The 11,827-nt window shown below is 37.7% G+C and overlaps 1 long non-coding RNA gene across 2 annotated transcripts in view; it reads right to left on the bottom strand.

Moving 5' to 3' along the window:
* Window positions 1-11,827, bottom strand: part of LOC116098012 — a 52,368-nt gene that overhangs the window by 16,432 nt on the left and 24,109 nt on the right. For both annotated transcript variants that reach the window (XR_004121666.1, XR_004121665.1), the window contains exon 2: window positions 10,492-10,610. This is a non-coding gene — a long non-coding RNA (uncharacterized LOC116098012). The remainder of the gene's footprint in view (window positions 1-10,491; window positions 10,611-11,827) is intronic.

The following is an 11,827-nucleotide window of genomic DNA, read 5'->3' as shown; positions in this document are numbered from 1 at the left end:
GCCAGCCTGGTCTACAGAATGAGTTCCAGGACAGCCAGGGCCTCACAGAGAAACCCTGTCTCAAAAAACAAAAAGCAAAAAACAAAACAAAAGAAAAGAAAAAAAGAAAGAAAGGAAGAAAGGAAGAAAGGAAGGAAGAAAGAAGGAAAGAACAAAGTAATTTATTTAATTGGGCCAACATTTTGGTTCTTATCTATAGAATCCTGGTATTACTCTAAATATTTTTCACTTTGAGGCAGAAACTATCAACAGTGTAAAAGCACAAAGTGGTCCTTAACATTTGTGCCATCCAGGAGACATTAGGTCATGATTAAAGACAGTGCATGCTGACAGAGCTGGAGGCAACAGAGAGGTCTTTTCTATATATTCTGTAGTGACAAGTATTAGAGTAATGTACATCTAGGTTATAATTATACTCTTTTGGAGACAAGAAGAATTATCAATGACAAAGATATTTTGAGTTTACTATGCTGTTCAAATTTAATAAAATTCAGTATAAATTTATGAAAATGTATAATTGGAAAGAAATTATATATAGCATCAAATAATTTGCTATAATATATAAATTTTGTACCAGAAATTCTATAACTAATTATAGCTGCCTATTTAATTTGTAAATTTATTTAAAAATAGATTTTTATATTTATTGCATAACAGGAGCTTTAGGAGACATTAAATATATTATTTGTGATTGAAGCTTTTACAAAAATTGGAAGTAGTGTAGGTCAGATTGTGTGCTGCAAAGTTCATTCTGTTAAGAAGCTACCATGTGTCAGAAGAGCAGATCAAGCTAGATTTACAACTCAGGCAAGTGGGTGGGCAGGGAGCCAGGTGGATAGGTGGGTGGACAAGCTGCAAGACTGTTCCATCCATGTAATAGAGAAGGTTTTTCAGACACATTCCAGAGAATGAAAAGACAGACTAGTACCTGGGGAATGTCCGGGGAGTGGGGGGAAGGCTTACTAGACTTCAGTGTTGGACAAAGACTTTTTGCTTTGTGATTTCTCTGTGCAGGCAAATTATCTGCAAAACATCAGCTGTCTTGGCCCATAGGCTAATAAAGAGTCAGAAAAGCATCAGAAGCTAAGAAGTCTCTCACTGATTAAATCTACTAAAATCATCTCTATTATAATCTGGTAACCATGCAGGAGTGATCACAGTAGGGCTTTAAGTGTTACTGAAAACAGCTAGTAAATGTCAAATTCTGCCCTCCCCCTCAGGGGCTTCCATCATGAGCAGGTTCCAGTCCTGTAATTATATGACAGACATCATTGACCTCTCCAGACAGTATAAAGCCAAACAAAGAGTTGAGATGTCTTCCTTGATGTTACAGAATATTCAGAGGACATTGAAAGTCAATTTTTCTTGCAATCACTTCTTAAATACAGATAAGGCAGAGTAAGGGTATATATACTGGAAATCCTATCACTTCTGGGGTCAAGACAAGATGAAGAGTTTGCCATCAGCCTTGGCTACCTAGTAAGACTTTGTTTCTTATTAGCACCAACAATAATAGTAATACAAATGAACTTTGTACCTAAAATGTCTCAGATTATGAGAAAAGAATTGCCCAAAGTAGAAGCAGCGTAAATGTAGCAGGTACCAAGAAGGGTATTGACTTTCTATGAAATGGGTTAGGAGGATATTTGTGTGGTTTCTTTCCTTTCTGGCACTAGGTACCCTAACACAGCCTTGTATAAAGATCTGTATATTACAGTCATATTTCTTAGTTTTGAGTGAGTGGGCTAAATGTATATCAAGCCAAAGCAAAGGATAGTGATGAAAGCAAGAGCACACACGAAATATGATTCTCAAACCATTCAATACAAATGAATGGTGGAGCCTTATTGAAGCAGTCAGCTTGGGTTCCCAAGAGAGAGAACCTAGATCACAGTAGACTGTCCCCTCATGTGAGGCTTCCATCTAAAAGAACAAATAGCAGAAATGTAACATGATTAAAGTGGGGGCTCACAACATCCAACAGAAACCAACCGGGGAATTAAGTCAGTCAACTAGATACCAATGGAAACTTCTATGGATCATCTTCCCATTGCTGAATGTCTGGCTTCTGTTTTCCATGGTAGATACTGTTAACGTCATGGACTAAGAAGTAGAGTATCTGTTGGAAATGCTCTACCTTGTGTATGTTTTCAAGGATACCATGGTTTTACTCTTTGATGGTTTTGCTTTTCTCATCCCCCCTGTCACAGCATTAGGGGAGGCAACTTGATCTCCAGACAAAAGACCTGAAGAACTCTGAGACAAACATGCAAGTTTCAGGAATGACCCTTGGAAGGGTGAGAGGGTGCTGGGGTCTAGCCTCAACAAGGGTCATCAAGGACTAGGGATACCTGATAGGCGAATAAGAAAACACACAATTGAGATACAATACTGACAGGCTGTTCTTATTGTGAAAGCCCCTGAACTTAGGAGTCAGGGTGCTCTTATAGACTTGATTCAGCCCCAGGCTTTTATTGAAATCATAGAAGGAAGTTGGGTTACAAAGTTAACAGGGGATGGGTAAATGCTTCCCTATGCCAACATTTTCTTGTGATACAGAGTAGTACAGATTTAGAACAGAAAGAAGGTAACCACACAATCTCAAACATAAAAGTTTCACAGTAAGCACATTTTTTTTTTATATCTCCCAACCACCAGTCTCTGGTGAGGTTGGGGGCATCAGTATTGTGGTGATAAAGTCATTACCCTTCAGACATGTGTGAGACAATATGGTTCCATAAAAGGGCATCATAAGGTTATACTGCTAACTCTGCAGTCTTTGTAATTTTTGGACCCCATCTCGCTGTCTGCAAAAAACATCCTCACTTAACCTGTATGGAGAATTCCTAGGGGTCCACCATTGTCTCTGAACCCAAGGAACCCATTGCTGACTTTCTGGGAAATATCTGTGTTATTCCATTCTCAGTTTTATGACAAAAATATCCTGTTTTTATTTTACAGAACTGAGACTAAGTCTGGGGAAATAGCTGAGGATTTACTCATCTCTGCCCGTGGCTCTAGGTTACTTTCATTTCCACCTTGAGCAAGTAATGATAACATACATTTCTCTTGAATTCATGAACAGCTTTCACTTTAATATTATTGCTAACATCTAGTTCTTGGCTATCAAGTGGGCTCCTACTAGGTCTTGCCAGGTCACAAAATACAGGTTTAATTAAGGAAGAAGGAGAGAGAAGGAACAGTAAATAGATAAGGAGAATGATAAGTACTAAGAATAGTTGCAGAAATGACATCATGAAGTGCTTGTGCCAAATAAGCAGCCCTTGGGGCTTCTCAGTACTCACAGTGGGACCGACGAGAGGCCATAGCCTTGCACTCTGAGACACAGTGCCCCCTAGGCAGCTTTTTCTTTCTTGTCATCAGGGGTCCCAGGCATCTCAAGCTTAATGTGGGGTATCCTCACAGGAGGAAATATAAGAACTCTGCTCCCAGAGCTAGCTTCTTGAAGAGTTCAAATAACACATAACAACTTACCAATATGATATATATAAGATACTATAATTCCAGACATATACCAGATTCCAGAGAGAGAGTTTACCCCAAAATAAGCATAATATAGACAGAGTCCTCTGGAGAAGATGTGGTTTCAAATGACTCCTTGACATCAAGGATGATCTACATGTGAAATTCTCTTGTCTAAAGGGTGGATGTGTGTATTCCTTCTAAGAGATGTACCAATTCCCTTAACTTAAATTTCTAAGCTCTTACATCATAATTTAGCCTCACAACTTTTATCTGAGGGAAGCAAAAAGCAAATGATGTTTTCTGGTCCCAGGTGGTGATATGTTTACAAAGAACATTTTATTCATTTTCTTAGCATGAGCTGCCACAACAATTCCAGAGATATATAAAAATATGTAAGTAACCAGGTGAAGGGATAAGGCCTTTTGCCTTAAGTGGCTCATACGCTTCGGTCTTATTATCCTATTCTCTTTGTAGTATTTATAAATCTACAGATATATGCTTCACCCTCACCTTTTCTGTCTGTTTGTCACATTCTACATCTCCATGGATACTGAAATTTTGATTTTCATTAAAATATGATTCTGAGTTTTCATTAATATGTACCCTCTTCCCTCTGTATTGTCATCCACTCTCCAGGTTTCAGATTATCCACATGACAGAACTCATGACAGTAATCTGCACATACAATACTTAGCCTCAGTGGTTTTCATGATAGGTCTTTAAACCAATAGCAATATAACATGTATTCAACTTAAAAATTCAAATTATCTCTCCTCTATCACCAGGATTTATGAGCTCAGAATCTCTAAATTCTGTATCTTCTATCTTAACAATAACATAAGAAATTCTAAGTCTCATAGAAACCTAAGAAGTACTTTGGTTCATGCTACAATTCTAACCTCTGCCCTAGTAGTATGGGAACCTATCTATGATTTCAAGGGTGTTTAAAAGAAAAGACCCAAATGGGAATCATTAATTTCATCCAACTGCTTGCAACATTGTTCAGTTTGGAATGCCATATTTTACTGGCTGGTCCCATCACCTTGGTTTCTTAAACCACAAATCTGAATTGGCCACAATACCTGCTTCTGGCTCACTTTGCACATTTAGTTCATTGCAACATTGTATCTTTGTTCATTGTTCATATTATTTAAAGAATTCTTTTCAATACAAAGAGTTTTAACTTTAATTCACTCTAATCGAATGTTCAAAAGTATACTGGTAAAAATTATGATAGCTTGATCTAGGAAAAAAAACAGCACCGCAATGGCCTGAGATCACACTTCCTAGAGATACCAAGGAAGCTACATCCATGAAGTCTCTACAGTATGGCTGCCTAAGCAAGATCTGAACAAAGAAGACACCAGTAGACATGCTAACATGGAAGGGGAAAATCTCATAGGAGCTGGACTCAAGGCAAAGGACTACAGGTAGCTAAGGGATGCTGAGAGCAGAATAAAATTGTCTTCCCTAGGGAAGAATCACCCAACTGGTTATCCAATACTGAGGGAATAGCCCTGTAACCATATACATTCAAATATTACAGACTGAGAAGATTATATTTATATATTAGGAATATATGACCATAAAAGAAGCCAGAGGTTATGAGTTTGAGAGAAACCAAGGAGGTACCTGGGAAGGGTCAGAGGGAGAAAAGGAAAAGAAAAAATCATGTTGTTACATTTTAATTTTCAAAAAATAAAAATTAAACTTTACCCTATGTGTGTGTTTTGTTCCTGGTGACCATGATATTATAAGCAAAAATAATTTTTTCTCTTTATATTTTTTCCTATTTTTTATTAGATATTGTCTTCATTTACATGCCATATGATTTCTCCTTTCCCAGTATTGTACCAATACCATGCAGTTTTTATCACAATTGCTCTGTAGTACAGCTTAAGGTCCGGGATTGTGATTCCACCAGAGGTTCCTTTGTTGTTGAGAATAGTTTTGGCTATCCTGGGTCTTTTGTTGTTCCAGATGAATCTGCCAATTGCTCTTTCTAAGTCTGTGAAGAATTGAGTTGGAATTTTGATGGGGATTGCATTGAATCTGTAGATTGCCTTCGGTAAAATGGCCATTTGTACTATATTAATCCTGCCAATCCATGAGCATAGGAGATCTTTCCATCTTCTGAGATCTTCTTCAATTTCCTTCTTCAGAGACTTGAAGTTCTTGTCAAACAGATCTTTTACTTGCTTAGTTAGGGTTACACCGAGGTATTTTATATTATTTGTAACTATTGTGAAGGGTGTTGTTTCCCTAATTTCTTTCTCTGCCTGTTTATCCTTTGTGTATAGGAAGGCCTCTGATTTGCTTGAGTTAATTTTATATCCAGCTACTTTGCTGAAGTTTTTTATCAGGTTTAGGAGCTCTCTGGTGGAATTTTTGGGGTCACTTAAGTATACTATCATATCATCTGCAAATAGTGATAATTTGACTTCTTCATTTCCAATTCGTATCCCTTTGATCTCCTTTTGTTGTCTAATTGCTCTGGCTAGGACTTAAAGTACAATGTTGAATAGGTAGGGAGAGAGTGGGCACCTTGTCTAGTCCCTGATTTTAGTGGGATTGCTTCAAGTTTCTGTCAATTTAGTTTGATGTTGGCTACTAGTTTTCTGTATATTGCTTTTACTGTGTTTAAGTATGGGCCTTGAATTCCTGATCTTTCCAAGACTTTTATCATGAAGGGATGTTGGATGTTGTCAAATGTTTTCTCAGCATCTAGTGAGATGACCAATAAGAGAAGTAACTAAAGTATCTAGTGATGAATACCAGTGAGAATATAAGTATTAAAGAGAAAAAGTTGAGGGGAGGAATCAAGAAAGTGAACCATGTTCTTCTGTCAGGAAGAAGCAAAAGAGGCCAAAGAAATAGCCAGGCAAAGCTATTGGTTGGGGACATGCCTGGCAAGTGGCAGTAAACCCAGCATGAGCAAGAGCAAAGAAACAGGCCTGGAGGCCAGGGCTGGGTGCTGGACCAGGTCACAGAAAGCATTGTACGTGAAGGGGCTAGATTTGACTACCAGCACATGCTGCTAAGATGCTGGGTTTTATACCAGAGATGTTATTTAATGTGGCTAGATAATATCAAACTGGGAGGATCAAAGGTAGACTCCAGAGGCTAGCTGGGGGACAAAAGTGATAATTATCAGTTAATGACAATTTAGCCAATGGAAGTAATAAATGAAGGTTCTTAAATACTTGGGGTAAGATAAGATTTCAAAGTCTAATATAATTTATTAGAAACAGTTCATCAACAATTTGGAAGCTCTCTAAAAATAAGAATATCAACAATACTTGGAAATCCTTCATGCTATATGCATCTCTTACATCCCCCACTATACATCAAAAAACAAAAACAAAAACAAAAAAAGGCAGAGGATAATGAAGGAACCAGTATCACAGCAGAGACCAAGTGCCTAGAAATAGGTTTGTCTTTGACTTCGTATGACATGCTGGACCTTTGCCAGTATGTGGGGCCAGAAAACAGTCACAGGCCTCTATGAATTTGGTAACAGTAAGTGCAGGGCCATAGTTTAATAACAACACCTGAGTGGAAGGCAGGTGGAAAGAACTTGACACTGCTGAATGCAATCATCTCAGCAGGAAAAATGCAGTCAGGTGGTAACAGTGAGATTTTGAGGTTGCATCCATAGGTGTCCCATTTATGATCAGATTTTCTCAGCAGGGGGAGGTGTGAGGTTGGAGAGGTATGTGGGGGAGGGGCAGCAGAGAAAGGCGGGACACACAGGTAAGCAGTGACAGAGTCACAGTCCCTTCCCACTGACAATCTACCCAGAAGTTTCAACTTCACTCCAGAAGGTCCTTTGTTCTCTCTTTTGGACATGCATCTGCTACATGACAGCTTGAGGATTCAAGCATTTGGCATTTTCCTGCCAGGAACCATCCCTTCCTGCTAGACTCAAAGCAAGTGATTGCCAAATTTGCCAATTAGTCTTCTCTTCTTTCCAAAGAGGCACCAGCCACATTTCCACATGAAAGGGAGCATCCCAATTATAAACCCACAGAAATACGATGACAGTAGGAAAGTTAGTCAGTTGGGAAGTGGTGATCATTTGGGAGAAGGAGAATAGATCATAAAAATTACAAGTCAGATAGAGGATGCCAAGAACCTAGGTCCCCATGTGCACATTTTATCATGGATAATAAAGCTTGCTAATGGAAAACTATGGGAAGACCTAGTAACTACTATGTAAGATGTTTGTAGATCAGAGTGACCACAAATCAATACTATTGCTTTCAGATTATTTATTTTTCATCTTTCCACTTCTCTCATACCTCTTTTACTTTGTTTCTAATCTCTACATATAAAATTATAGCATTCTGTCAAGCTAGATTACCAAGCCACAAATTTAACTATCACTAGTCCAAAGCTAAGTGACATTAAAATATCTCAGAATGTTTATTGTATTAGATAAAGACACAGATACATAAGCACTCCTCAGATAAGCCATCTCTCTGTCATAACTTGCTAGGGTATGGTTTGTTCAATTGGCTATTATCAGGAGGCACCTATTTATGTTCCTTTATGAAAAATACTTCTGCCCCAGTGATCTAAATGTGCTGATAAGATGGTAATCTGAAGAGCTGTTGGCAGCCAGATGCAAAAGGACACTGGGGATCCATTAGACATTGGGAGAAATTGCTAAATCAAGGAATTATATGTAATTGATCATTTTTTAGAACAGTGGAAAGCTGCGTTAATAGTTCCTTCTCTCTCCTTTGCCTGCCTCCACTGATCTTGAAGTTGAGACTGCTAAGTGAGAAATATAAAGGCTCTTGATTAGGTTGTCTTCCTTTAAAATTATAAACATCTAACTATCCTTTTATGAAGAATAAAAACTTCATATGTCCTAAAATGTGATATTTGGTGAATCTCCTGAAATAGTATGAAAACGATATTTTAAAAACAGGGAAAGGTAAGAAACAGTGAAATAATGTTGGAGAACAAACAAGATGATTTTGTGCAAAATTTGGCCAGGTTTTTATATTCAAATTAAAAGTATTCTTAAATAATAACTTTAAAATCTGAAGGCTGCCAGGATGGTAATATACATGTAAAACCCTGGTACCTGAGGCAGTAAATTCAACTGTCCTACTCAGGCCTGGGATTAGTAGTGAGTTCAAGGCTAACTTGAACTATACAATGAGACATGTCTCAAAGTTGAAAGAGAGAGAGAGAGAGAGAGAGAGAGAGAGAGAGAGAGAGAGAGAGAGAGAGAGAGAGAGAGAATCTCTGAAGGTAAGATAAGGTGGGAACAATCACAGGGTTAAAGGTTATGAAATACTAATGCCAATTCAGTGCAATCTAGTTTAAACTAGTTTCTCTGCAGCATGGTGCCAATAAAGGTCTAAGTCTTTGCATGACATAGATCAAGGAAGCACAGTTTTGTTTATACACATATGAAAGGTCAGTGGCTAGTGCAAGAATTACTTTAAAGAACCATGCTGGACCTAAATAAGATTATCAGGGACAACTGAACCCCTCCTCTCCATGAAGTCACATCTATAGGTAAAAGAGCCTGTAAAAACCCAATTCCAGAACTAAACTGGGGGCTTTCTCAATGGAAGCCTGAATGGTGTCAACAGAGAGAACCAACATGAAAACAACCATGTTAATTTCCACATGTTCATTAAGACCACCCATGCAAGACACCTGGTTCTGTTTCGATGCAGAGGAACTCTTGAATGACTTCATTCCTCAAAGTACAAACCCTGTTTCCATTGCTTGGTAAGAGAGGAACCCATACTATTGGTGATGTTAGAAAACAAATGCCTAAATTCCTTAATGCAGAAAGTTGATCCTGCCACTGGCACTGTGACTCTCTAAAGCCTGAGAGCAAGCAAGAGATGAAAGGATTATCAGCTGAATAAAATGCTCAGTGGCAGAAAACTTCCAAGTCCTGAGTTGCTTTTACATTCATGAAAATAAATGTCACAACAAAGAAGAGAACCAGGGAACCCCTTCTCAAATACTTGAAGATAGGAACATCTGAAGTAGCATGGTAACTCTCATACTCTAGACACATACTTCATGTAAGCACTTTCTTGTATTAGTGTAGAACACCACCCCCTGTATGTAGCTAATCATAAAATACAGTATTCTAGATACTCGTGCCTTTATCACTATTGATGGGGTCTCATCAGAGAAAATCCTATTGAGGATATACATATATATACATATATACATGTATATATGTATATATATATTCAAAGCCAAGTCTTGAATGACATGCTGACAGGACCAATTTGCTTTCAGAAGACTTTAATTATTTAAATCTGACTGTATTTAAACCTGATTGGTTAGTAGAAAAAGAAAGAGATGAAATATAGATATAGATAGATAGATGATAGATAGTGTTACCCAATGTTTTATAGCTTTATATGCATATATACATATATATAAATATATAGTTAGTGATTGTATTATCAATGTCATTAATAAGTGTACACATATCAGACCCTCTATGAAAAGTTTTTTCCAATGAATAAATATTGCCTCAGATACAGAGAATTGTGATTCCCAAATGCAATCATTGTTTTGATGCATAAGTGACCAATACTGAGTTAATTCAGTGCAACTATTCTTTCAGGCTGTGTAGCTTCACAGCCAACTGCTGAAATTTGTTATTTTACTTGCTCTACAGTTGGAAGTAACCTGTCTGTTGCCCTGCTGAACAGCTTCTCCAAACTTATTTTATTGTTTTATTATTTGCCTCAGGAAGACAAAGTATAAAATTCAAGAGAAACACTATTGTCTTAGATATTCCTCCTCTTGTTATGATAAAATATTCTGACTAAAGCAAGTTAAGGGGGAAATGGTTTATTCAGTCTCAGTTCAAGAGGTAGGTTCACCATAGATGGGAAATAGAATGCAATCATAAAAGAAAAAAAAAAACACACTATAAATATATGCTGCTACTCCTCTCCCTTCCTCCATTTACAGGGTCCAGGAACTGAACCACACGATTGTGATACTTACAATAGGTTGGTCTTTCCAGCTCAGTTAATGCAATGTCCATGGGCATGCTAGGGGCCTGTCTCTTAGCTAACCCTAGATTCTGTCAAGATGACAACGCAAACCACACCATGTGAATAATTCTGAAATATAAGAACAAAACAACAATAACAACAGATCCTGTTGCATAAATGCTTCAAGTTAGTAAAGCAACCATTTCATCAGAGGAGATAAATACATAGACACCTATCTGGGAAAATTCTCAGAAGAATCTGGCTTTTCCTAGCGTTTATTTTACTTTTGCATTTTCCCCTTTATCAGAGCAATATTGACTTAGAAAAATAATATAATTATTGGGGTCTATGTTCGTGGTTCACTCCAAATACATCATAATGTACCTCATATCAATGCTCAAGACAAGTGTTTCATTTATAAACAGACTCATCTGCCTTAAGGTAAGTAATGTTGAATAACAAGCAAGTCATTGAAAATCAGGCTAGCATGACTACCAGCATGTGGGAGAAAGTTTATTTTAGAGTCTTGTCCCTAAATACATGCTGACACAAAGACAAATCCACTCTTTCCCTTTTAGTACCTGGAGCCAGGGTAGCTTCTGAGAAGAAAAAAAATCTTCTAAATTTTGTCCCTGTAAATTAGGTTATGGAAATAAAACTTATCTAAAAGTAAAATTTATCTAAAAGTAAACGTTTTAGTGTCCCTGTTCCATCGCCACTGTTAGTACCCATGTGAATTTACACACTGAAACTACATCTGCCCAAAGTCCTCTCCCTTGTGTTCCTTCATGTATATGTATCTATGTCTGTTCTTCCTTTCACAATGTGTGAAAATGTTTTCTGTATATTTGTATGGCAGTATGTTCTACTGTGAACCTGTCAATGGAGAAGCTGATAATGTTATAGCAATTACTAATATGGGTTCCTTTTTTATAATGCTCATAATTTTCCAATTGTGTTTTATTCTAATCCATCTATGTTTAATAAGGCTTATAGAATATGTACATGGGAGAGAGAGAGAGAGAGAGAGAGAGAGAGAGAGAGAGAGAGAGAGAGAGAGAGAGACTAGAGAGAGACTAGGACTGATATAGCTCAGCATCCTAATACCAGCTACTTGAAAACTTGCATACAGAATTACTCTGATCCTCCACCTCTAGAGTGTGTTGCATGCTATTTAAGCCTGTGTATCCCAAGGTCTATGAAAACTAGTTTCCTATTAGGTTGTGCTCTTAGCCTTAAAAAATACTGCCGGGCTGTGGTGGCGCACGCCTTTAATCACAGCACTTGGGAGGCAGAGGCAGGTGGATTTCTGAGTTCAAGGCCTGGTCTACAGAGTGAGTTCCAGG

This window comes from Mastomys coucha, unplaced genomic scaffold (genome assembly GCF_008632895.1).
Source record: "Mastomys coucha isolate ucsf_1 unplaced genomic scaffold, UCSF_Mcou_1 pScaffold20, whole genome shotgun sequence".
Lineage (NCBI taxonomy): Eukaryota > Metazoa > Chordata > Mammalia > Rodentia > Muridae > Mastomys > Mastomys coucha.
Note: the sequence above shows the minus strand (reverse complement) of the source record. Positions and strands in the feature narration are given on the sequence as shown.